The 26,623-nt window shown below is 42.0% G+C and overlaps 1 pseudogene; it reads left to right on the top strand.

The window, feature by feature from the left end:
• Positions 1-991: 991 nt before the first annotated feature.
• On the top strand, positions 992-23,618 carry LOC115138273 (WD repeat-containing protein 25-like; annotated as a pseudogene).
• The last annotated feature ends 3,005 nt before the right edge of the window (positions 23,619-26,623 follow it).

The following is a 26,623-nucleotide window of genomic DNA, read 5'->3' as shown; positions in this document are numbered from 1 at the left end:
AGTATGTATCGTGCGTATGTTATTGTGTGTGTATGTTATTGACCTATTTTGTTTCTACATCTGAAGGCCTGGTACAAGAAAAATACCTTTCTAACTACAGACACCAGTGTCAGGGCAGTCAGTTTCTGTGCCCTCAAACACATTTTAAGCCTAAATCCACTTTGTCCAGAATGCAACAAAACAAATGTACACATTTTGATGTGGAGAACCTGTTTTAAAGGGTAAAAGTGACACAAACCAAACATAATGTCTTAACACTATCAACAAGGCAGGCCCTACAGGCCCTAGTTTTGTCGCACCTTGACTACTGTTCAGTCGTGTGGTCAGGTGCCACAAAAAAGAACTTAAGAAAATTTTAATAGGCTCCGAACAGGGCAGGACAGCTGGTCCTTGGATGTACACGGAGAGCTAATATAAATAATATGCATGTCAATCTCTTCTGGCTGAAAGTGGAGGAGAGATTGACTTCATCACTACTTTTATTTATGAGAGGTATTGACATGTTGAATGCACCGAGCTGTCGGTCTAAACTACTGGCACACAGCTCAGACACCCATGAATACCCCACAAGACAAGCCACAAGAGATCTCTTCACAGTCCCCAAGTCCTGAACAGACTATGGGAAGGCACACAGTACTACATAGAGCCATGACTACATGCAACTCTATTCCACATCAAGTAACTTGACCAAGCAGTAAAATTAGATTTTAAAAAACAAACAAACATGGACACAAAGCAACACAAACATTAGCACAGACACATGCATATGAGTTAAGTTAATTAGTTGAGTACGAGGGAGCAAAAGACATTCGTTTAGACAAGACCCTTACACTGTCATCAGAAAGGGGTTCTCCAGAAATGTTGATCACAGCCTTGTTCTGGTCATGCTCCATGTGGTTGGATAATCTTGCATTCTTCCGCATCTTCTCCTCTTTGTGAACCTTGCGTGGCTCGTCTTTCTGGCCTAAAAAATCTTGGGAGGAGCCGGCCTCGCGGAGTGTCTTGGATGATCCTCATCGTCACTGCTCATAAAGTTGAAAGAAACAGATGTGGGTGTGATCTGAATTCTTGCAGGTTGGTTTTCTCCAGGAAAAGACCTTGCCATCTCTGTAGTCTACTTCACCTCTTCTAAACTTCCTTAGCTTGTCCAGCTTCAATTTAAGAGTGAATGTGTCTATGTTGAGGTATGTACGCTTGCTCCGGTTTGGTGGGTGTGGTGAATTGTGGCCTGGATCAATATGGGTGTGGCCATTTTAAATCGCAAAACTTGTGCAGCACACTATACGGTAAGCACCATCTGGGCCACCATAATCAACTTTTTTCCCAGCTGGTAATTCAGTACTGTTTCTGTTAAATTCAATGTTACACACTTTTGTCAAATGTTCTGTTGAACTGAACACAACCCAGGATTGTTACTAAAGCACCTATACCACCCACCACTGCGACCTGTATGCTCTAGTCGGCTGGCCCTCGCTACATATTCGTCGCCAGACCCACTGGTTCCAGGTCATCTACAAGTCCATGCTAGGTAAAGCTCCGTTCACTGGTCACGATGGCAACACCCACCCATAGCACACGCTCCAGCGGGTGTATCTCACTGATCATCCCTATGGCCAACACCTTATTTGGCCGCCTTTCCTTCCAGTTCTCTGCTGCCTGCGACTGGAACAAATTGCAAAAATCGCTGAAGCTGGAGACTTATCTCCCTCACCAACTTCAAACATCTGCTATCTGAGCAGCTAACCGATCGCTGCAGCTGTACATAGTCCATCGGTAAATAGCCCACCCAATTTACCTACCTCATCCCCATACTGTTTTTATTTATTTACCTTTCTGCTCTTTTGCACACCAGTATCTCTACCTGCACATGACAATCTGGTCATTTATCACTCCAGTGTTAATCTGCTAAATTGTAATTATTTGCCTACCTCATGCTTTTTGCACACAATGTATATAGACTTTTTTTTTTCCTTTTCTGTGCTATTGACTTGTTTACTCCATGTGTAACTCTGTGTTGTTGTCTGTTCACACTGCTATGCTTTATCTTGGCCAGGTCACAGTTGTAAATGAGAACTTGTTCTCAACTAGCCTACCTGGTTAAATAAAGGTTAATTAAAAAATAAAATAAAACATTTAACACTGCTTTAAACCTGTCTCTTTAATTGACATCCCACAGGGTTCTGGGGAAAGGACAATGACCTCGTTAGTGGCCTATGATGATTCTGACCAGGAGGATGATGACGGAGCACTCCCTCACCTTGCCAACTGTCCCATGGATGATATCAGGCAGTCCCAAGGAAACCAGAAATGGTTGGATTCTAACTTCTACGGACCATTATTACCCAGTCCCCATGACAAACAACTGGAAATAGGACAATGTGGTGATGGTAGGACAGTGTCTGAACCTCACAGGGAGATTTATCCCCTTCCATTGGGTCTCTCAGGGGTTGTGGAGAACAGCTCAAACTCAAAACCATACTCTGCTCCACAATACTGTGTTAATTTGACCACAGCGAAGAGGCATCAGGCTGCACCACCTGGTGTCTCGCCATACATTCCTAAGAGACAGAGGTTGGTCACACAAGGAACGAGAGAAGAACCAACCTCTTTGGAAACGAATGATAAGTCCACTGTCTCCAGGCTGCTGACCGAGGTCTCTGAGCGGGTGCGTCCGTACCTGGGGCCCAGGCCTGGCAGGGCAGCGGTGCCCAGGTGCATGCAGCTCAGCCTCCAGGCCCACCAGGCTCCAATCAACATGATCCAGTGGTGCCCAGTGCCCCAGCTCAGCCATCTCCTACTGTCTGCCTCCATGGACAAGACTGTCAAGGTAACCATGATGATGTGGTAAATGGTGTGTGTGTGAGCCATTGAGTGCTCCATGTTTTCGGTCATACATGTCGTAGGGTAAATCATAGCCTACACACAGGCATACTTTTACACTTGTCAGTCCTAGGGACAGGTAAGTGGGTAATTAGTGTACAGATCTGACGTTCAATGTAAGTGGCTCACCAGGTAAGATGGATGATAACAGCGAGACATGCTGTCTTTAGAAACACCTGTGTCACTGTCAGAGCTATGTGTGTCAGGACCCATGGGATTTCCTTTCCTCCACTACTACCTACTATTGTTGTCACGATACCAGAATTTTGACTTAGATACCATGTTCAGTATCACAATACTCGATCCCATCACAATACTACATACCAAAACAATGCCCAAATGATACCACAGCAACAACAAAATAAGAATGCGTATTAGTCACAGGATGGCACTTGTTCCAGATATATTTTGAGTTCAATATAATTCCATAGATTTTTGAATGTATGCTTTAATTAATAAATCATACAATCAATTTCAATTAGTTTTTTACCAGTCTAACTACATAACAGCATAATGGTAATCATTTATTTGAATGGTAAATCTCTATTGATAGGCTGGGTTAATCAAGATGTAGCCTAGGCCTGTTCACAATACACGTGAATGCATTGAGCTTGTTTTGGCTGTTTTCCATCTGTAGCCTCATGAAATCAATCTGTTTACCTTCCATTTGGGACATGTTTTATTGTACTGATCAACAACATTTACATAGAAGCAGTCTCTTCTTTTATAAAAGTGCCATGATGTCTTTCACACACAAAGAAACTCCCAGTGGTGAGTACATTTGCATGCACGCAAATAATTTGATATTACATTGATTTACGGCAGTAAGCAGAGTATGGAAATTGTCATGTAAACATCTTACTCTGCTTATCTTAAGGTCAAAATCAAAGTAGGCATAGCATACATACACCAATTAAAACCCCTGGTTTCAGCGCAATCTTTCAAATTATTAGGGCATGTAAGCGGCTTAATCTGCACATGTGCCAGCAGCAAGCCTCCCTGTTATGCCGAGTGAAGAGTTCAGGAAACACCTGTAAGTGTGCATCTTAGAAATAGTTTTCACATACAAACTTTAAATGTCCGAATCAAATGGAATTTGATTGACATGGTCACTGTGGTAGAATGTTTCTTTTTATGGCCTGATTTCAGATGTGAACAGGATTATTAGGGAAAATGTTTTAAAACTATTTATATTAATTCTGTGCAACTTCAGGTGCGCGTTTACTGTGAACACTGAAGCTGTACCCGCTTTAATTTACTGTTTTAACAGTGACCAACTAGGCTACTGTGGCTATTTGATTAAAATGTAGGCCTACCATGAGAAAATGCATCATAACATTTTAACATGAAAATAGCAGTTCTATCATTGTCTACAGTAGCAGCCAATAAGTCGTGTTCAATGTAGGCCTACATTCCATGAGACTTTTGGAAGAAAAACAAAACACGCAGGGCTTGACATTAACCAGTTTATCCACTTGTCCTTCAGACAAGGAGGTGGCGGAACATTTTGTTGTGGTGTTTAATGTAAGAAACCACTTTCATTATTCCCATTACAGAGAATCAGACAAATGATATTACCCTCTGCTTATTCGCTACTTAGCTTATTCAAGCCTGTCTCAAAATACAACACTGACCTTTTTTTTTTAAGACATTAAAAAAATATATCTCTACCAGACTTGCTTTTCAAAGATCGCTTCAAATGTACACACTTTGCTCTTGTTGGAAGCAATCACTCCCACATGGCTGACTACAACGTAGCTATAACTCGGCCAATAACGCACTAACTAGCAAAGAATATGAACAAATGTGCACACGTGGCAGACATGCAGCGCTTGCTTTGATCTCAAAACAATTGTGTAATAATCCTGACTGCTCATGCTGTAAAATAGTCCAGTTCAAATTGAATGGCACATCTATATATGGCAAGGGTCTATTTGCATAGGTCTACTGCAGCTCTGATTGGTTATGGCTCACCGGTCTGTACTCTGTGTAGAGTACGGGCCTGAGTCATGCCTGTCAATGCAATAAAATCTGATGCTCTATGCCTAGAACTAAATCTCTTGCATAGTTTTGCATACAAAGTCTTGCATAGTTAGTTTTGTTTCGGTATGTTGCATTGAAAGTGGTTAATATTGCGTTGATTCGATCACATAATCCCACAGTAAAGGGAAACGTTGATGGTGTTAACTCCTGGGGGGAAACACCACTCAACTTTCTAATCTTGTGCTTCTCTGTGCTGGCTGTTATTTCTTCTGCAAGGCTGTCCTGGCAGAGCTGCACCCACAAACCGCTGAAATGGAACATTATATGTAACCGTGCTCAGTGTTTCCTCATGGCAGGCTAGAGCTAGCAATGAGTGCGCTATGGGAATATCAGCTGTGCTGAAAGAGACTTGATCCTCTCTCAATCAGTAGATGATATGGGACACATTTGACAGAAGTACCCAAAAGTATGTTCTAATATCGAGAGAGTACTGACGTTTCGGTATACCATGTAACACTACTACCTACCACATTTCACCAGGGTCGTATGGCACCAAATGGAATGAAACTGTGAGGGACTACCTTAACTTGCCAGATAAGAAATTGTTTTAATTTTCTGTTGCAAAATGTTTTGCTACGGTGTGCCCCAATTAAAACGACCCAGGAAGACCTAAGTTTACCTAATGTAACCTAGGTTCTATGATATGAGTGATGTCTCGCACTTCTTAGGGATGGAGTCTAGGAAGGTCCAATCACACAACGTCTGTCGGATAGGAGCAATGATCAATAGTGGACCAACCCACTTTCCATATAAGGAGCCGTAGTCTGCTCCCATCTTCACTTCTAAGTACGTTCATCTTCCTTACGCAAAGCATGAAGAGTAATGCGGTGAGAGACCTCACTCATAATATCATAGAACCGGGGTTACATTAGGTAACCTAAAGTTCTATTTCAATTACTCATTCGGTCACTTTGGGGATATAGCCAAATCGAGTAGCGCTCATATACTCTCCGAAGCCATGTCTGGATCGGATCAACCCTCAGGAGTCCCGACAATAAGCACTATATGCTCTAACGAGGGTGTAACCATCAAGCACCACAACGTTTGTAGGATGGGTCTAGCTGTTTGGGTACTGAGCGTAGACTACGCTAAAATGTGAGGTTGTCGCACTTCGGATCTGCTAGCCATTGTTCACTCAGGAGATTACTATTCTGACTCAGGCTTCCACCATGTTATCCGGAGCGAGCATTGTTGCGCCTCATTTGACCGTAGTGCTGTGCGGTGTAAGTGGTCAGTTTTAGCTGTAGCTAGCTAATAATTCCAGGTATCTGAGTGCTTGGTTTAGTTCGTCCAGTACGGGGAAAACAATAGCCATAACGCTAAGCGATAAGGTTCTGGCAGCTGGTTTATATGTGAGCTACTCAAAGCCTGGCCGTGGGGTCTGTACAACTCACCTAGCTAAACACATAACTAGTTAGCCGCAGAACACTATTGCTCTTTACAGGCTGAAACATCTCCCACGACCATAGTACCAAGGCACAACTGGTCAACCTAGCCATCGAGGGCAAGTTACATAAGGGGGAAAGTAACACTACCCAGTGTAGGTATAAGAGCTAGCTCAAAGTGTGTACTGGCGGACGGTAGCCCTGGTATTAGCTGGCTGGCAATTGCCTAGCTATTGCTTGCACACTGATAGCTGAAGAACGTGAATGGCATACTTCTAAGTGAGCTTTGCCTAGTATTGTGGCGTGGGCTAACTGCATCACAGCAGGGGACTCGCCCTGTGCAGTGGTAAAAGTAGCCATATCTCTGGTATGGAGACCCGGGCTATGCATCTGCTATTCGAAGCTTAGCTGTATAGCTAGCGAGTCCATTCGCCCAGTGGGTCAGTAGTCTAGTTATATCAAGCATACTTCCCGGGGAGGGAGATCTTGTCGTGTGCTTCACCAATACTTAACTGTGCAGCCAGTGTTCCCTGGCGTTTAGCTAGCTAACTTAGTGTTCACGTCGAGGGTTAGTAGCCTCGTCCCTAAAATAGGAAGCTTGGGGAAGTACCATGGCAGAAATTAGCTGAAGAGGGGTCGAAAACCGCTGTAAATCAGTGATGTGCCTTGCTTGGCTGGAGCTCCAAAGGTGCTCACCAGATTAGTGCCATAGGAGCAACAGTGTGCGAGGGCTGAAAATGTCAACAAAATTAGCACTGGTGACCTTTTAGAACTAGACATTTTTTGAAGGCCCAAAAAATAGCTAGCCACAATGAGGTTCATTTGGAGAATTCGGCTAACCTTGAAGGCAACCTTTAACTAGCTAGCTGCTTCTCAAAACGAACCTCATTGTGGCTAGCTATTTTTTGGGGGGTCTTGAAATGTAATATCCAATCAAAATCTCCAGGCCTCCAAGGGAGTACGTGATTTGAGGTATAGGAACGCGAGAGACTAGTAGCCTAGCTATAGCAAGCACACCACTAACTGAAGAATGTGCGTTCTTTCTTAGCTAGTGTTGATAATGGGATATGATAGAGGGTGAGTCGGTCAAGGATCGATGCAGACAAGGTGGTAGATTGTACGACAAGCGACAGGTTTATTATGAGTGAAGATATCTGGTACAGCGTATATACGGGCCCCTCTGTTAGCTCATCAGAGACAAGCAGAAAGGAACCTTGCTAACAGTGAGTACAAGCTTCATATACACAACAGAAAGTAGGTTGATTTCTAGGAGATCGGATCTTCGGATTGGATCAGGCTGGGGTGTAGTCATCCGGCATTGGCTCTGTTGTCTGTCCGTCATCGTAGAATCCTGCCATGCCTGTTCTTGGTCGTCACACCATGTTCAGCTGAAAAGGAGATCTGGAGATCTGGTGTGTGCGCTATCTTCAGTCACACAATGTTCGGCTGGGAGGGAGATTATGTGTGTGTGCTAGTTTGTCTCTAAATCTGGGCTTTCTGCCAATCTGTGGGTGTCTTATCTGGGTGTCCTCGGCAGCTATGTGTGTACTGTATGTGCGTCGTCCCTGTCTTCTGGGGTCAGTGTGTAAGAGCGTATGCGTCCCTATCTTCAGGGGAGTTGTGGCCGAACTGCCGGCTAGCACCTGTGGCTAGGAGTATCCTGTTGTGACAGTGTTCTGGATGATTACAGTGAGTGTGTGTGTGAGAGATATCCTGTATGGGGCCCAACCTGTTTTACTATGTGTCTCAGCTATGGTAGTGTAATGTCACCTACATAGGAATTAGCAGTAATGTAATGTCACCTACATAGGAATTAGCAGTCCTCTACAATAGCAAGGTTAGTTTAGAGTCTGGCTAACCGAATCTCGAGTATATTTCCTTTCTTCCACTTTGGTGGGAATAAGCAACACGAAGCAGGTATCTGGGCTGGTAAAGCGAGAGCTAGCTGTGTGGTGTAGCTGTCATGTGAGGGCAATCCTCAGCACGAAGCTTCTGTCCTGCACTTGGCGGCTGAGTTCTTGACCGTCCACCTGTGAACAGTTAAGCAGAGGTCCAAGTCGATGCTGAGTAGAGGACCTTGTGGATTGTTTCTCTATTGGCGGTTGCACCCGTCTATGACCGACTTTGTGTGACTGGATCTTCCTAGACTTCGCCCCTAACAAAGGCGTTACCCAAAGTGAGACACTGAGTGATTGTAAATAGAACCTCCAGCTATTCATCTCATCCATAGGTCAATTGGTGCAGAAAGCGAAATATTTTGATCCAGAGCAAAAGTGCGTTTCCTGCAACAGCGCCAGGGAGCATTAGCTACCTGCTACCAATGGGCTCGGTATAATTAACCATTTAAATATTCATGATGAAATTTGCCTATTCATGCAGGAGTGCAAGTGTACTGCTGCTAGGCTCCCTCTGTCACTTGGCAGACTAACTCAGACGACAGGGCTTGTGAGTTAATTGTCTGTTGCTGGGGATTAGATCAGTTAGTAACACTAGATTCATAATTGTTTTCCTCGTCCAATTACTTAAATAAAACCTATTTGAGGATGCAAATTAATTGAGCCCTTGTCAATATTTATTGTTTGTATAATAATCTGTCTAAAGTCGATCAATCTCACAAATAATTTGAATGGGCCACCCAATTGGAATATGCAATGCAAAGTTAATCCAGGGAAACCCAAATAAAAATTAGTGCCAAACTGAGGAAGGGGGGACAGGTCAGTAGGGGACACGGGTAGGTCAGAAGAGGACCCTATGTCCCTGGCCAGCCCTGGTCTTTTGTAGGCTACTATTTGTCATTTAGTAGCAGGAGATATGTTTGTAGCTGTACACAGTCACCATGGTTACAGCAGGTGTCTCGCAATAGTGTTTATGTTGATAACATGAATACAATTTTTATATTTTTTGTTACTTAGAAACCTTTAGGAGGCTGATTTTTTCATTTGCCAGGACTTTAAGTGACCAGTGAAATGGAAAATGTTGCAAACATTCATTTTCTACATTAGGCCTACACATTTTACAGCCTACTGTCTGTCAGAATTTTTCCTTTAGAGGGCAGTGTTTCTCTTACAATGATTTTTTTAGCTGAACTTGTTTAGATGTTGCTGTTGTTCATGATAGACAGAAATATTATTGTACTGTTCACTTACTCCAGTATATTACATTTTCAGCTCTTTTTTTTGTGTTGCTCTGGCATTCCCTCTAATGTCTTCACTGCTTTACATTTCCAAAATATTTGCCTCTAAGCTTCTAGGGGATTCTGTTTGGTACAGAGCAGCGAAGAAGGAGCTTGTTCCTGAATTGACATGTCACACATTCCTGTCGACTCTCTGTGGAGTATGGGGGCTGTCATACTTCTCCGTGCTCTTTCATGCTCCGTGCAGTACAGTGTTCAATAATGAAATGGAGAGAGACGGATCTGGCTCACAGATCTTCAAAGACCCTCTGGGTCTGGATATGCTATGGCATAGAAACTTCTCATCATTAGTTTTGGCCTTCACACATGAGACCACCCACTCAATTTCCGACGTTTCCTGAGGGGCTGGCAGACGCTTTCTTTTGACACTGAGATGTCTCCCATGGCACCGACAGTTGGCACCATTGCCACCTACTTGAATCAGGGTTTGTCAGGTTCAGCAAGCCTCTAATCTCCAAAGGGTGAAAATGACTTATTTGAACCAGCGCCACTTCTGTTGTCATTGGGCTGTTTTTGCAGCCTTCCTCTTGTCAAGTAGTAGAAACTACCTAATCACACTCGTGACAGGCTGGTGCACTTTTCCTTTGTTTCTTCACGACTAGGATCAGAGAAGCCTGCATTCAAATCACAAAATCATTCAGCTATTTCTTGCTTGAGATCGATTTATGGCACTCCAAGTTAATTAGCTAGATAAATGAATTAGCGAGTGCTGTCTTGCTTTTTTTAAACCCTCAAAATAAGCCCTAATCTACAACTGAATTAAGCCAATTTGTCAGTAAATAAAATAAAACACCTTTAAAGGTCCAATACAGGATCAAATCATTTCTGGGTGACAATTAAGTACTTTATTGTGATTTGTATTCAATGAAAATTGTACAACAACAAAAAATGAGCAAAGAGCAATTTCTCAAGAACTTCGCTAGTGCTGTCAGGGAGTGGTCTGAGAGGGGGGCAACTGAAAACTAGCTGTTATTGCCAAAGAGGTTTGGAACTCTCTCTCTTATTGGTCTATGAACTTGGGAGGCTAAAACTCCCTCCCACCAAAACAGGCTAACAATTCTGTTGGCCTTTTCAGACAGCTATTACACTAAAAAGGCATAATTTTCACAATTTCACAGTATTATTCCAACCTCCGTGTGGAAATATACACTGAACAAAAATATAAATGCAACACGTAAAGTGTTGGTTCCATGTTTCATGAGCTCAAATAAGAGCCAAGACATTTTTCCATATGCACAAAAACTTATTTCTCTCAAAGTTTGAGTAAATGAGCTTATCCCTGTGAGTGAGCATTTCTCCCTTTTCCAAGATAATCAATCCACTTGACAGGTGTGGCATAATCAAGAAGCTGATTTAAACAGCACGATCATTACACAGGTGCACCTTGTTCTGGGGGGGAATTAGAAGGCCGTTTTGAGAATGCCGAGAGTGTGCAAAGCTGTCATCAAGGCAAAGTGCTACTTTGAAGAATCTCACATATACAATTTATTTAGATTTTGTTTAACACCTATTTTTTGGGGTTACTACATGATTTCATGTGTTATTTTGTAGTTTTGATGTCTTCACTCTTCTATAATGTAGAAAATAGTAAAAAAATTGTGTGTTCAATCTATTGACTGGTACTGTGCATATATAAAAGACAGAAAAATCATGTTTTTTACTGCACTGGGACTTTTTAAAGGGATAGTTGACCAAAATGTAAAAAATCTAGTAACAAGGAGAGACTGCAATCCAGACCTGCGTTCATGACGAGTACCATTTTAAATCTTTACTTCCATAGTACTTTTGGTGTTTGCTGGAGGGGCTCCTCTATGGGAGGAGTTTGCAGTTTTGCAACTAATCTATTAGTTCCATTTCGCTAGGGCAGCTCAATCACTCCCAAATGATTTCAAATAGTTTTTGACCCAAGGTCTGCTGCAATCCATTAATTTTCTGTGTTAACCTAGACACTGTCTTCAACCACTAAAGTTGTTAGTATATTCTAAGTTCTATGCCCAAATGAATGCAAGCATATCAGTTTTTGGTGCATATGCACTTGTTTCCCAGCCAAAGTGAGAGGTGAACACAGAGCCTCAGATGACCGTTTCTCCCCTCTCAAAAGTAATTCAATGCCATCCTAAAGGACTGTGTGGCTGCCTGGGGCCCCAATGTAGGAGGCAGCAAATAGTATGTGAGATTGTTTACACGTACAGCAGCCCAGGGATTTTACTCTGGTTTCAATTTTGCCGCCAGATCATTATCTCAGCGTGATCCTACTAGTAGATATGGATTGCCGGCTTTACCTCAATTGCCTTGTCACATTGACATTTATTCACACAGTCTGAAAATAGCATTCCTGTTGGCTCTGGAGGTGACGGTAGAGCACCAGGATGTATTCGACGAGTGGCCCTGTCATCATGTCACAGGCTCTGTCTCACTCAGGGGATAGCGAAATATCCTTCACAAATAGCTCTAGTTCTCCACCAAAGCCATTGATCTAGGTGGACATGTTTTGTAGTTTGAGTGTTTGCTTGTGGACTTAATTTAGCACAAACCCTTGATCCAATGTGCTATTGGATGCAAAATACTTAAAACAATTAAAGATGTTTGATCTACAGATAAAATAAAATTAAAAGATCCCTCCTGCATACACTTAGCAATATGATAGTGGGGGAGGCAACTTTTTTTTATTTAAGCTAATTTATTTGAATTGAAGAACCGTGAAAGAAACCGATGAGTATCTTTTTCCCTGTAATCTATAGGGAAATTGTCCCGTTTGAAACGCCCCATATTACCGATTTACTTAGGCGAAGTGTGAGTGTAGCACCCTCTTAAAGAACCATACTTTTTTCTGATACAGAATAATGTGTGTGATTTTAAAAAGCCTCTTTGTGCTCTCTCTGGGGTGTATGGGAATTCCCATTACAACCTTTTAAAGTTCCTCAAAACATGACTGTCTCTAATTAACCGCTGCACTGTATCCAGGGGTCTATTCACTAGGAACCAAACAGAAGCAAATGGGATGAAATGGGGGGCAAACTACCTGAATTTGTTTGCACTAGGGGTGCGCAGGTCAGCTGTTTGTTCACCTGCAATTGCTAATAACCCGTCCGTAACCACCTGACTATGTGAGAATCTGAGGCCCGCACACTAGTAGACTAGATGTTTTTTGTGAGCTGAAGCTCCAGTGCAGCTTGACAATGATCCAAAACACATAATCAAGTCTACATGAAAATGTCTTTAAAAGTAACAAATTTGAAGTTTTGGAATGGCCTAGTCAAAGTCCACACCTAATCGCACTTGAGATGTTGTGGCAAAACTTGAAATGAGCAGCTCATGCTTGAAAACTCACATTTTGCTGAGTTAAAGCAGTTTTGCATGCAAGAGTGGGCAAAAATTCCTCCACAGGGATGTGATGCTAATCAAAATGACAGGAAGCATTTGGTTGGAGTCTGCATCTACAGGTGGCACACTCAATAACTGGTTGTAAGGGGGCAATTGCTTTTTCACACAGGGGAATTGGGCGTTGCATAACTTTGTTAATAAAATAGATAGAATAAGTAAAAACAATAAGATTACACTTGTAAACTCGGGTTCCCTTTTATCTAATATTAGGTTTCTGTTGAAAATCTGATAACATTCAGTATAAAAAAACAAACATTTTAAAGTGTAAAAATAGAGCATCAAAGGGGGCAAATACTTTTTCACAGCAGCTTCTCTTCTGTCATATGTTGCCCTAAAAGACACAATTAACCCTTGCTCACCAAAATATCATAAATCGTTAGACTGAATGCTTCAATCTATTTGAAGCATCGGTAAAGTTTCATCTCTTCTTTCGCGTTCGCAAAGACGTTTAGGGACAGGAGAAAGTGCAATAAGAAAATAAAAAACTGAGATATAATATTGTTTTGACCATTTGTAAGGAAATAGAAAGCTTTGAAAACAACCCAACATGTTTCTGTTAAGATTTCAATTCGGCTTGGATGTGGATGCATATTTTGTGGTTAAAATCAGCTTTGATGCTAATAATGATGGCACCTCTACAGATGGTATCTAACTGAGCATTTGCATTCTCTCAAGATGCTGAAAGAAAGTAATCATATTTCTCAACACTTTGCCTACATTTGGCATATGACTTTACTGCAAGAAATGCTTAATTCTGCAGGAGTTAATATGAAGGTTGTGAGAGGTTATGGACCTATAGTCAGTGTCCAGATTTCAGTTTCCATTTAACCCATCTGAACAGGAGGCTACAGTGCCCTTGACATGCCATAGGCCTATTTGAAGACCTCATCTTGTGACTGTCAAATTTGTATAGATCTTCACAACATCCTCATTTACCACTTCACAATTTTTTTCCCGAAACATTACTTTTCTTGCCATCCGTCTCCTTACTTTCAACTCTCCTTTCGCGCCTTTCCTCTTACTGAATTCAACTCCGACATTGTCCTTTTTGCCTCCGTGGATTGACATGAACGTTTTCTTCCTGTTCCCAAAAGCATTTGGCAATTGACGCACGAACGCCATGAAGCTTAGGCTTATGCACTAATGCCAGATAGCTCAAAATAATTAAATAACAACCTCAATGTAGCCTATAGGTACACATTTCACAAGAATAATATATTTAGATTTTAAGATATTGTTCTCTCTTTATTCAACCCGCATGCCACCTTTCATCCACATAATATTTAATGACCCTAAACCTGTCCACCCCACTGAGACTGTGGGTTCTGAGTCAACCCGCATCACTAGTTTGCACTAATGAATACACCCTGTTTTGCAGATTTGGGATGGTGCAGAGAGTGGGCAGTGCCTGCAGGTATACTCCTCCCACTCGGGGGCGGTGCGAGATGCCTGTTGGTCCCCCTGTGGGCGACGCCTCCTCACCGGCTCCTTTGACAACACGGCCATGGTGACGGACGTGGAGACAGGTGAGCAACACTCTCTGGAACAATCCAAGTCACTTGTATTTCATATTGGTGACCAAAAATGTTTTGTGTGTTTTCTTGATTAGTTTAGGTCTACTCGTATCCCTTTTACATGCATTTCAAATCAAATCAACTTTAATTGGCCACATACACATGGTTAGCAGATGTTAATGCGAATGTGTAGCGAAATGCTTGTGCTTCTAGTTCCGACAGTGCAGCAATATCTAACAAGTAATCTAACAATTCCACAACAACTACCTAATACACACATCTAAAGGGATGAAATAAGAATATGTACAGTGCCTTGTGAAAGTATTCGGCCCCCTTGAACTTTGCGACCTTTTGCCACATTTCAGGCTTCAAACATAAAGACATAAAACTGTATTTTTTTGTGAAGAATCAACAAGTGGGACACAATCATGAAGTGGAACGACATTTATTGGATATTTCAAACTTGAAACTAACAAATCAAAAACTGAAAAATTGGGCGTGCAAAATTATTCAGCCCCCTTAAGTTAATACTTTGTAGCGCCACCTTTTGCTGCGATTACAGCTGTAAGTCGCTTGGGGTATGTCTCTATCAGTTTTGCACATCGAGAGACTGAAATTTTTTCCCATTCCTTGCAAAACAGCTCGAGCTCAGTGAGGTTGGATGGAGAGCATTTGTGAACAGCAATTTTCAGTTCTTTCCACAGATTCTCGATTGGATTCAGGTCTGGACTTTGACTTGGCCATTCTAACACCTGGATATGTTTATTTTTGAACCATTCCATTGTAGATTTTGCTTTATGTTTTGGATCATTGTCTTGTTGGAAGAAAAATCTCCGTCCCAGTCTCAGGTCTTTTGCAGACTCCAGGTTTTCTTCCAGAATGGTCCTGTATTTGGCTCCATCCATATTCCCATCAATTTTAACCATCTTCCCTGTCCCTGCTGAAGAAAAGCAGGCCCAAACCATGATGCTGCCACCACCATGTTTGACAGTGGGGATGGTATGTTCAGGGTGATGAGCTGTGTTGCTTTTACGCCAAACATAACGTTTTGCATTGTTGCCAAAAAGTTCAATTTTGGGTTCATCTGACCAGAGCACCTTCTTCCACATGTTTGGTGTGTCTCCCAGGTGGCTTGTGGCAAACTTTAAACGACACTTTTTATGGATATCTTTAAGAAATGGCTTTCTTCTTGCCACTCTTCCATAAAGGCCAGATTTGTGCAATATACGACTGATTGTTGTCCTATGGACAGAGTCTCCCACCTCAGCTGTAGATCTCTGCAGTTCATCCAGAGTGATCATGGGCCTCTTGGCTGCATCTCTGATCAGTCTTCTCCTTGTATGAGCTGAAAGTTTAGAGGGACGGCCAGGTCTTGGTAGATTTGCAGTGGTCTGATACTCCTTCCATTTCAATATTATCGCTTGCACAGTGCTCCTTGGGATGTTTAAAGCGTGGGAAATCTTTTTGTATCCAAATCCGGCTTTAAACTTCTTCACAACAGTATCTCGGACCTGCCTGGTGTGTTCCTTGTTCTTCATGATGCTCTCTGCGCTTTTAACGGACCTCTGAGACTATCACATGGCAGGTGCATTTATACGGAGACTTGATTACACACAGGTGGATTGTATTTATCATCATTAGTCATTTAGGTCAACATTGGATCATTCAGAGATCCTCACTGAACTTCTGGAGAGAGTTTGCTGCACTGAAAGTAAAGGGGCTGAATAATTTTGCACGCCCAATTTTTCAGTTTTGGATTTGTTAAAAAAGTTTGAAATATGCAATAAATGTCGTTCCACTTCATGATTGTGTCCCACTTGTTGATTCTTCACAAAAAAATACAGTTTTATATCTTTGTTTGAAGCCTGAAATGTGGCAAAAGGTCGCAAAGTTCAAGGGGGCCGAATACTTTCGCAAGGCACTGTACATGTAAATGTATGGATGAGCGATGACCGAGCGGCATAGGAAAGATGCAATAGATGGTATAAAATACAGTATATACATATGAGATGAGTAATGTAAGACATGTGAACATTATTAAAGTGCCATTATTTAAAGTGACTTTTCCAAGATCTAACATTAGACCATTGAAAAATGCCATATGTAGAAAACTATGGATAATCGTTGAAACAAATAGCATTTGATATAAGGCTGATTGTGCACTTAAACTGGCATAGCCAACGTAAGTGGAGAATCTTGTAAAGTCCGTCCCCTTAAATCCTCCTGTAATGCATATCCTATTTTCTTAAGTGTTTTTATTCCAACCGTAAACACATGTAAGTACGTGCGTTGATTTAAAGCTCTGTGGCTCTCCATCTTTTAGGTCACCACATGGTTAGTCGTTGCAGTGTGCACTTCCTCTCCCCGCGTGGCTGTCAATTCTGCCAATAAAGCCCTTGGATAATTGCTTCACCCGCCCATTAAATAACCTGGCAGCTCGGAGTAAGTGATCGATAGCAGATCCACAGGCAGAATCCAGCATGCCCACACACCGCCAAACCTCAGGCACCAGACTGCTGTGACATTATCTCCTGTTTACCCCTTCCTGTCGTTGGTCACAGAGTGTGAGGACTGACCCAGCAAACAGGGGATGTCCTTAGGACATAAGAGGATGCTCCCGTTGGGCTCCCTTTAGGGTTTTATCGGAACAATATCCCACAGAGCGTTCTTGAAAAGTTACAACATGTTTACCTCAGTTTGGTTTCAAAATAACATTACAGTAAGGACTCTTCATGACCATTTGGAATGACAGTTGGGCTCCATCAGTCAAATTTTACACTGGCAGGTCAGCACTCATGAATACCAGTATGCGATGCTTCTTTATCTGGCAGGCAGGGAGACTAGGCTCACTTGCTCCCTCTACCGCCATGACTAGATTTATATCCCTCCGGATGGCGCATTTTGGTGAATGGCCCAGACCTGAGGTATTGAGAGAATTAGAATATCAATGCAGCAGCATTTGTTATGTCTGCGCTGACAGTCACAAATTCATATATATGTTAATAGCAGGTGGACTGAGGAGCTGGGGTGGTGTGCTTGTGTTTGGAGCATCAGCTCGTAATCAATAGATGTGATTCATTGGCTCTTGATGCTCTTCAATAAATCAGAGGCTCTCAGCTGCAACGAGAAAGGCTGGGTTCTTTAGATGATGGGCTGTCAATGTAAACAGCACAGCCCGTGGCTGGCTTTTGGAGAGCCCGCACTTAGTGCCTTCAGAAAGTATTCATATCCCTTGACTTATTCCACATTTTATTGTTACAGCCTGAATTCAAAATGGATAAAATAAAATAAATTCTCACCCATCTACACATCCAACCCGGAAGCCAGCCGCACCAATGTGTCGGAGGAAACACCGTGCACCTGGCAACCTTGGTTAGCGCACACTGCGCCCGGCCCGCCACAGGAGTCACTGGTGCGCGATGAGACAAGGATATCCCTACCGGACATCTTAAGTGTTTGTCTCAAGAAGCTCGGTCCAATTCATTACAATTGTTGAGTCCTAAAGCAGTCATATTTGGCCTACAGAATGACCGTCACAGTTCAGTAGCAATCGAGAGTTGGAGGGATGGATTAAATGCATTTTATTTGAAGGGCATTAGTGAGAAGTGGCAGCTGCTTTTTGGGCTTTTTCAAGCCTGTTCTTGGGCCAGTGTGATTGGAAGCCACTGGAAGAATATTCACAGGCTGTGGTTTACAACAGAAGCTGTAACTTCACTTTGAAAGCATCCACTTTCATACATTATGCTTTTGCCTTCAGCCATTCATCGTGTTTTTGGACGATTCTTCCTTCTGGGAGGAATATATGTGAAGTGGTCATAATATCATATGTAGCTCAACCACTAGTGTCCTGCTTTTTGTAGTTTCTCTAATGAAAGATTTTTTATTTATTTATTTTTGCTCCATCTATCTTCAATGACCTCACTCTCTCTCTCGTATCATGTAGGCCAGCGCTGTGGATCATATGGCTAGGAGTTCAGAGATCAGCTCTAGCACAGAGATCGGTCCCCTCCCCTTATCTTCAACCTCCGCTAAGCTAATCAATGTTTCTTAATTAAAACACGAAAGGCCTTATTTGTTATGCAAATAACTGGTTTCTCATAGTCTCCCCAAACATTAGCTTTGAATCTCGATGACAGATCTCAGATCCCTCCCAAATCACAACCATTAAAGGCAAAGATGTGAAATGCACCCCGCCTGGCCACACGCCTGAAGAAATATTCCACAAACTTTGCTGATCAATAGGACGGGGACTCGCTCCCCCCAATAAATAAGCGAGTCCCTTGTCTGTGGTTATTTCTGGTGATACTTTCTCATTCTCAACACTCTCTCATTTGTGTGGAAATACACATTTTAAATATGGGGTGGTGTTTTGTCTGACACTTACTAGAATTTAACACTTTTGAGGGAGTCTTTAACACTGCTTATAGAAGTCTTGGTTGTGTGTGGGATTGATTAAAGAGGAGTCGCATGGCCCTGAGGCACATTTCACATAGCCTTTGACAGGTCTGCTGCTTGGGTATAGTCTGGAACGGTCCCCTTGCAGGTTTATGCTGTACGTTCTGACGGAAACATTGGGCTGTTGCACCCTTTTCAGGCTTGATTATATTTAAGCCCTGCAATGTTTGTTTTAAAGCTCAACATCACTATAATTTAATAAGGAAAAGCTTGTTGACACTTGCTGGCCAAAACAGTGGATTTTTGTTTATTTTTTAAAATATCTTTATCATTTCTTTGTCAGTTTTAAATTAGCTTTTTATCTGGACTTCTTTTTACGTGTGTGTGAGAAAAGCTGCTTTTGGTTTTCAAATACTAATTTGCATGGTTAAGGGCATAGTTCCAAAAATATCACAGGACTTTCCCAAATGTCTCGTACTTTATTTGGATATCACTGATTCATTGTGCCAAAACATTGTGCTAACTGGGTTTGTCATATATGATGTACATTTCCTGGGGTGGTGCAGGACCTTCCTTGATCTGAGGGCTCCTTTTGACTTTGAAGTGGCTCTGTGTCCAATTTCTCTGTCATGTATGCTTTATCCAAGCCGTTATTTTTCCGTACTCCTCTCCTGTTTGCTAGAGGTTTGTGGTGGTGGTTTCTGTGTTTGGTTCCTCAGGACAGCAGATCGTGAAGGTGGGGAACCAGTTCAAGGTGATGTGCTTGGCAGTGCAGCCCAACGATCCTGAAGTGTTCCTGTGTGGGGGTTACAGCGCAGAGGTCAAGGCCTGGGATGCCCGTACCTGCAAGGTCAGCCGCATCTCTTCTCTCCAGCACCGTAGGCCTATCCCTGTTAGACCTGGATTCAAATTGTATTTGTTTTCTTTGAAATACTTTCGTAATGGAAACAATAGATGAGGTTTACACTTTTGGGAGTATTCTATCTGGCACTCTAGGCAGGCTCTGTCAAACACTCAATTTGATATTTGTTCCCAGGTCTGATCTCTCGCTGTGGCTGTCCGTCACCGAGAGTCATCTGAGCTAACAGCATTGTCGAGGCATGCTAATCTACACTGTGGTGCACTGCACCCCTTCTGGCTTGAGTTCAGACTGGCATGTTCCCAATTGCCTAGCCACTAGTGCATTTTAATGACAAAGTACTTTTTTTCTGCCAGTAGGTGTCAATGTACACTACTGGATGTCATAAGGTGAATGCACCAATTTGTAAGTCGCTCTGGATAAGAGCGTCTGCTAAATGACTTAAATGTAAATGTAAATGTGTTCAAAAATTTGGGGTCACTTAGAAATGTACTTGTTTTTGAATGAAAAGCACATTTTTTTGTCCATTTTAAAATAACATCAAAATTGATCATAAATACATTGTAGACATTGTTAATGTTTCAAAAACAAGGACATTTCTAAGTGACCCCAAACTTTTGAACGGTAGTGTATGTTGCAGAGGAATTGGAGTGATCATATCTGCTAGAGGAGCCAAGCTTCACAACATGCAATATTTATTCAACCTTCAATTTATGCCCTATCTTCTGTGTTCCCAGGTGGAGAGGGTGTACAGGGCACGGATCCAGCAGACTCTGGCCATCCTGTTCCTGACCGGGGGCAGGGAGTTTGTGACCAGCAGTGACTCGGTCAGCCGGGACTCTGCCGAGCGCACGCTCATTGCCTGGGACTTCCAAACCACCGCTAAGGTCTCCAATCAGATCTACCATGTAAGAAAGAACAGGGTCGTGTTCAGTAGGGCATACTGTATATGATAGTTTCTTATTGGATCATTTCAATTAGTACCTCCCTAGTTATCTCTGTTTCAAATTGTCCCTACGGGACAAGGCCTAGATAGCTTGTCTCATCCCAGCCATGTTGTCCCTGCTATTGCAAACACACTGTGCTTGTAAGGAGCAAAGAAAATCTCTTAACTAGTCATAAAGTACTTTATCAATCTACGATTGGTAAATCATTTTTTAAAACTTTTAAATGAATTATATATGTATAAATGCCCATTGGTTCTTGAAGAATATAACATAGAAATGCAGCTTAGTTTATTTGTCATACCCCATCAGAACTGAAAATATTAGATTGGAATAAAACAATGTTGGTCGTAAATGTAAATAAATAAACACAATATAGCCTCAAAGCATGAATAAAACTATACTGTACAAAAAATATACATTCAACGATTTTACTGAGTTACAATTCATATAAGGAAATCAGTCAATTGAAATAAATTCATTAAGCTCTAATCTATGGTTTTCACATGACTGGTCAGGAAGCCATGGGTGGGGCCTAGAAGAGCATAGGCCCCACCTACTGGGGAGCCAGGCCTAGCCAATCAGAATGAGTTTTTCCCCACAATGGTTTATTACAGTTTCATCAGCCTTCCTGGTGACTGGTCTCCGATGATCCCACAGGTGAAGAAGCCGGATAAGGAGGTCCTGTGTTGGCGTGGTTACACGGCCAAATTCTCTAAAATGACATTGGAGGCGGCTTAGAAGTTAACATTCAATTCTCTGACAAGTGGACATTCTTGCAGTCAGCATGCCAAATGCACACTCCCTCAACTTGAGACATCTATGGCATTGGGTTGTGTGACACAACTGCACATTTAGGTGGTCTTTTTCCCAAGCACAAGGTGCACCTGTGCAATGATAATGCTGTTTAATCGGCTTTCTTGATATGTCACACCTGTCAGGTGGATGGATTATCTTGACAAAGGAAAAATGCACATTTTTGAGAAATAAGCTTTTTGTGCATATTGGAAGATTTCACGATGCCTCGTGAAACATAGGACCAACACTTAATATGTTGTTTTATATTTTTGTTCAGTATATAATGTTGATATCATGGATAGTAACTCCTTGCATCCATAACTATGTTTATGAATTTGAGTAGTTACATTTTTCTAGCCTCTATCCTTCAGCTTTTTACTAAAACAGTGACGGGATGCGCTGCTTTGTTTCAACTGCAGATTGCCCCTTTAAAGCTCTTGTTTTTGTTTTCCATAATAGTTGGATACTATATTTTTCCTCTCCCTGTAATGTATGTAAATGTCGGTCCATGCAGCCATATGTCTTATTGACTATTTAAGTGCATGTGGGTGGTTTTTATAGCAGAAAATACAGATGGTATCATTTGAGTATGAATGCCAAGCCAGTTGAATGTTTTCTGACCTTCTCCCATTCACTTGATTGAATCCAGGAGCGGTACACGTGCCCCAGCCTAGCCCTTCACCCCCAGCAGGACTCCTTTGTAGCGCAGAGCAATGGCAACTACATGGCCCTATTTTCTGCCCAGCGGCCATACAGAATGAACAAGAGGAGGCGGTATGAAGGACACAAGGTCAGTGGTGATGAGGCTGTGCGGTTGCATGGGAGATCCATACGCTCTACAAACCGCTCTATAGCTAAAAGCAGTAGTCCCTCTGGTCTGTCATTTACAGTCCTCTACAAAAGCACATGGTTAAACAAAAACAATTACACCGATGAGTCACATATAGAACGTGACATTCAGATATGTTATACAAATGTTAAAGGGACCTGCTGAGGTTTTGCTGTCAATATTTGTCTTACGAGTGAGTAGCCTTCGGCTAGCTATAGAAAGCAGCTGTAACTTTAGTGTAGTTTCAACGTTGGTCCTTTGTGTAAAAACATGGTCTGTCTGCTAAACGGTGCTAATATATATATATATATATATTTTTTTTTAACATTCCAATTAGAATAAACATGTCATTTATTTGTTTATGCATGTTATTTCCCCTGTGTGGGAATGATATGCTAAACAGTACTGAGATGTGTATTACTAACAATAGACATAGGTGGTCTTTATCTTAAATCCTCTCATGTGCATGACGGAGGTAATAAAGGAAACCGTGTGAATATGAAATGCATGCAAAGCAGTAATAAAAATAATAATTGTTTGGGCTTTTCCACCAGGTACTCTAACTACTATAGGGGGAGTCTCAATCAGACAGTAGAGGATTGCAACCTCAATGCAATCTCGAGCTGCATTATTGTAAACTTGTATTTCATGAATAGCCCATTCCTATCTGAATTTTGATAATTTTTTGCACTGCAAGTGTCCGAATAGAAGTGGAAAATGCGGGCCCGGGTCATTTGCGGTGTGTGTATAGTGTGTAAATTTATTTAATTGTTAATGTAAGGTGTTATGGTTTAGGTTGAGGGCTATGCGGTGAGGTGTGGCTTCTCTCCGGATGGGTCCATACTGGCCACGGGCAGCTCCACAGGCTCCGTCCACTTCTACGACCAGCAGAGTGCTCGGACGCTGCACACGCTGCTCGCACACCAGCAGGCATGCATGTGTGTGTCTCTGCACCCTGTGCTGCCCGCTGTGGTGGCAACGTGCGACTGGGGTGGCGAGCTCAGGATCTGGCAGTGATTGGCACAAAGAAGGGGAGGAATTATAACACCCAGACACTACAAACATCCAGGCATCCTTCCTATCCGAGCTGCCGGAGAGAAAGGAAACTGCTCAGGAATATTTCCATAAGGGCAATTTACTCTTCATACTGAAATTCGCTTCCATTCAAATACATACCTGTTGACCAAACTGCTGGCAGTTGTCTATTGCTTAGCTTATATCATAACTTCAATCAAATGTCAAGGCAAAAATGTAAAATTGACTTTTTTTTGGTTGTTTTTTATGGTACCATAGCTTACTCAGGAATTAGTGTACAGGATTCTTACTCTCATTGTAAATGAACGACGTGATGACCCTGTTTGTCACAGCTATAATAAAAGTACTAACCTATTCTACATTCATTGTCATGTATGTAATGTGTGGTCTTTGTAGAAGATGATCATTTGCAGTCAGGGGCACATTACAGTGCAGAGGATCAAAGACAGGTTTTCTTAATGAACATTTCAAAGGGTACATTTTTAAAAGCTTTGAGTTTATTATCATCAGACAGTAGTGGGTATGGATGCAGCTCTAGCCCGTCTGCCATATTAAGTCACTGACCAAATTGCGACGCAAGTCAGAATTATTCTCTAAATTCAGCAACCTGTATATTTCCTCTACCAATAGTAATTTGGTAACTAAAGAAACTTTTCAAAGGAATGTCCATGCCTGTCAATCATAAGTATTCTCTAAGGCCAGGTAACAATGATTAAATCAGCTGAACGTGTAAATATTTTTGAATATTTGTGTGCCTAAATACATCTAGCTGTTGGTAGTGAGTGACATCTAAATACCTAAGATTAAATGTAACGGATAATGTCAAATGCGACAATTCAATTTTACAAGATTATAGTGTATTTTACTTTAGATTTACCTCCATTTTAACTGCTGATATTCCTTTTGTCCTCTTCTTCTTTGTCCTCTTCTCACCTGTGTATGTCTGAGCGAGGCAAGGCTCGCACTCCAAACTGTTCATTCTGGTCGACATGCCACCCAGTTTACTTCCCTTAATCTAGGGCCGATCCTGGACGTGCCCCCAATCTAGGACCAGAAATTGGCTTTGAGGGCAGGACGGCCAGAACGGAACAGTTACTGCAAATATAATGGATCAGAGCCATATATTTCGAAGAGTACAGACCATTTTTAAAATGTGGGATATTGTTCTAATTCTAAGCATTGTTTTAATATTCCCCCATGTAATATTAATGGGGGAGCTAACATGGCTGCCATATAATTTTGAAGTGTTATATACAGTTGAAGTCAGAAGTTTACATACACCTAAGCCAAATACATTTAAACTGTTTTTCACAATTCCTGACATTTAATCCTCGTAAAAATTCCCTGTCTTAGGTCAGTTAGGATCACCACTTTATTTTAAGAATGTGAAATGTCAATAATAGTAGAGAGAATTATTTATTTCAGTGGGTCAGATGTTTTACATACACTCAATTAGTATTTGGCAGCATTGCCTTAAACAATTTAAACTTGGGTTAAACATTTCAGGTAGCCTTCCACAAGCTTCCCACAATAAGTTGGGTGAATTTTGTTCCATTCCTCCTGACAGCGCTGTGGTAACTGAGTCAGGTTTGTAGTCCTTGCTCACAAACACTTTTTCAGTTCTGAACACAAATTGTCTATAGGATTGAGGTCAGGGCTTTGTGATGGCCAATACCTTGACTTGGTTGTCCTTAAGCCATTTTACCACCGCTTTGGAAGTATGCTTGAGGTCATTGTCCATTTGGAATACCCATTTGTGACCAAGCCTGAACTTCCTGACTGATGTCTTGAGATGTTGCTTCAATATATCCACATAATTTTCCTACCTCATGATGCCATCTATTTTGTGAAGTGCACCAGTCCCTCCTGCAGCAAAGCACCCCCACCACATGATGCTGACCCCCGTGTTTCACGGGATGGTGTTCTTTGTCTTGCAAGTCTCCCCATTTTTCCTCCAAACATAAAGATGGTCATTATGGCTAAACAGCTCTATTTTTGTTTCATCAGACCAGAGGACATTTCTCCAAAAAGTACGATATTTGTCCCCATGTGCAGTTGCAAACTGTAGTCTGGGTTTTTTTTATGGCGGTTTTGGAGCAGTGGCTTCTTCCTTGCTGAGTGTTATGTGGATATAGATACTTTTGTACCCGTCTCCTCCAGCATCTTCACAAAGTCCTTTGCTGCTGTTCTGGGATTGATTTGCACTGAGTTTGACTCAAATGATGTCAATTAGCCTATCAGAAGCTTCTAAAGCCATGACACAATTTTCTGGATTTTTCCAAGCTGTTTAAAGACTGTCAACTTAAGCGTATGTAAACTTCTGACCCACTGGAATTGTGATACAGTGAAATAATCTGTAAACAATTGTTGGAAAAATGTGTCATGCACAAAGTAGATGTCCTAACCGACTTGCCAAAACTATAGTTTGTTAACAAGACATCTGTGGAGTGCTTTAAAAACAAGTTTTAATGACTCCAACCTAAGTGTATGTAAACTTCCAACTGTAAATGCATCATAATGCTCATTCTCTTCTAGACATTATATTGCCGTCAACAAAGGAGCTGATCGTGGACTTCAGGAAATAGCCGAGTGAGCACGCCCCTATTCACATCGCCCCTATTCACAAGCTTCAAATTCCTCTGCATACACATCACTGACAAACTGAAATGATCCACCCCCACAGGCAGTGTGGTGAAGAAGTCACAACAGCGCATCTTCTGAGGCTGAACAAATTGTGCTTGGCCCCTAAGACCCTCACACACTTTTTACAGATGCACAATTGAGAGCATCCTGACGGGCTGTATCACCGCCTGGTACGGCAACTGCACCGCCCACAACTGCAGGGCCTGCCCTCCAGGATGCCTACAATACCCGATGTCACAGGAAGGCCAGAAAGATCAACGACATGAACTTCCTGAGCCACGGCATGTTCACCCTGCTTTCATTGAGGTCAGTACAGGTGCATCAAAGCTGGGACCGAGAGGCAAGGCCATCCGACTGTTAAATAGCCATCACTAGCCGGCTACTCAACCCTGCACCTTAGAGGCTGCTGCCCTATAGACGTGGCATCACTGGCCAATTTAATAATGGAACACTAGTCACTTTAATAATGTTTACATCCTGCTTTACTCATCTCATATGTGTATATACTGTATTCTAGTCATTGCCACTTCGACGTTGCTCATCCTAATATTTACATATTTCTTAATTCCATTATTTTTGATTTGTGTGTATTTTTGTGAATTGTTAGATACTACCGCAATGTTGGAGCTAGGAACACAAGCATTTCGCTAAACCTGCAATAACATCTGGTAAATGTGTATGTGACCAATAACATTTGGATTGATTTGACGTGGCTCCCAAA

The sequence above is a fragment of the Oncorhynchus nerka genome, linkage group LG12 (genome assembly GCF_034236695.1).
Source record: "Oncorhynchus nerka isolate Pitt River linkage group LG12, Oner_Uvic_2.0, whole genome shotgun sequence".
Lineage (NCBI taxonomy): Eukaryota > Metazoa > Chordata > Actinopteri > Salmoniformes > Salmonidae > Oncorhynchus > Oncorhynchus nerka.
This window is presented reverse-complemented; position numbering and strand designations above follow the sequence as displayed.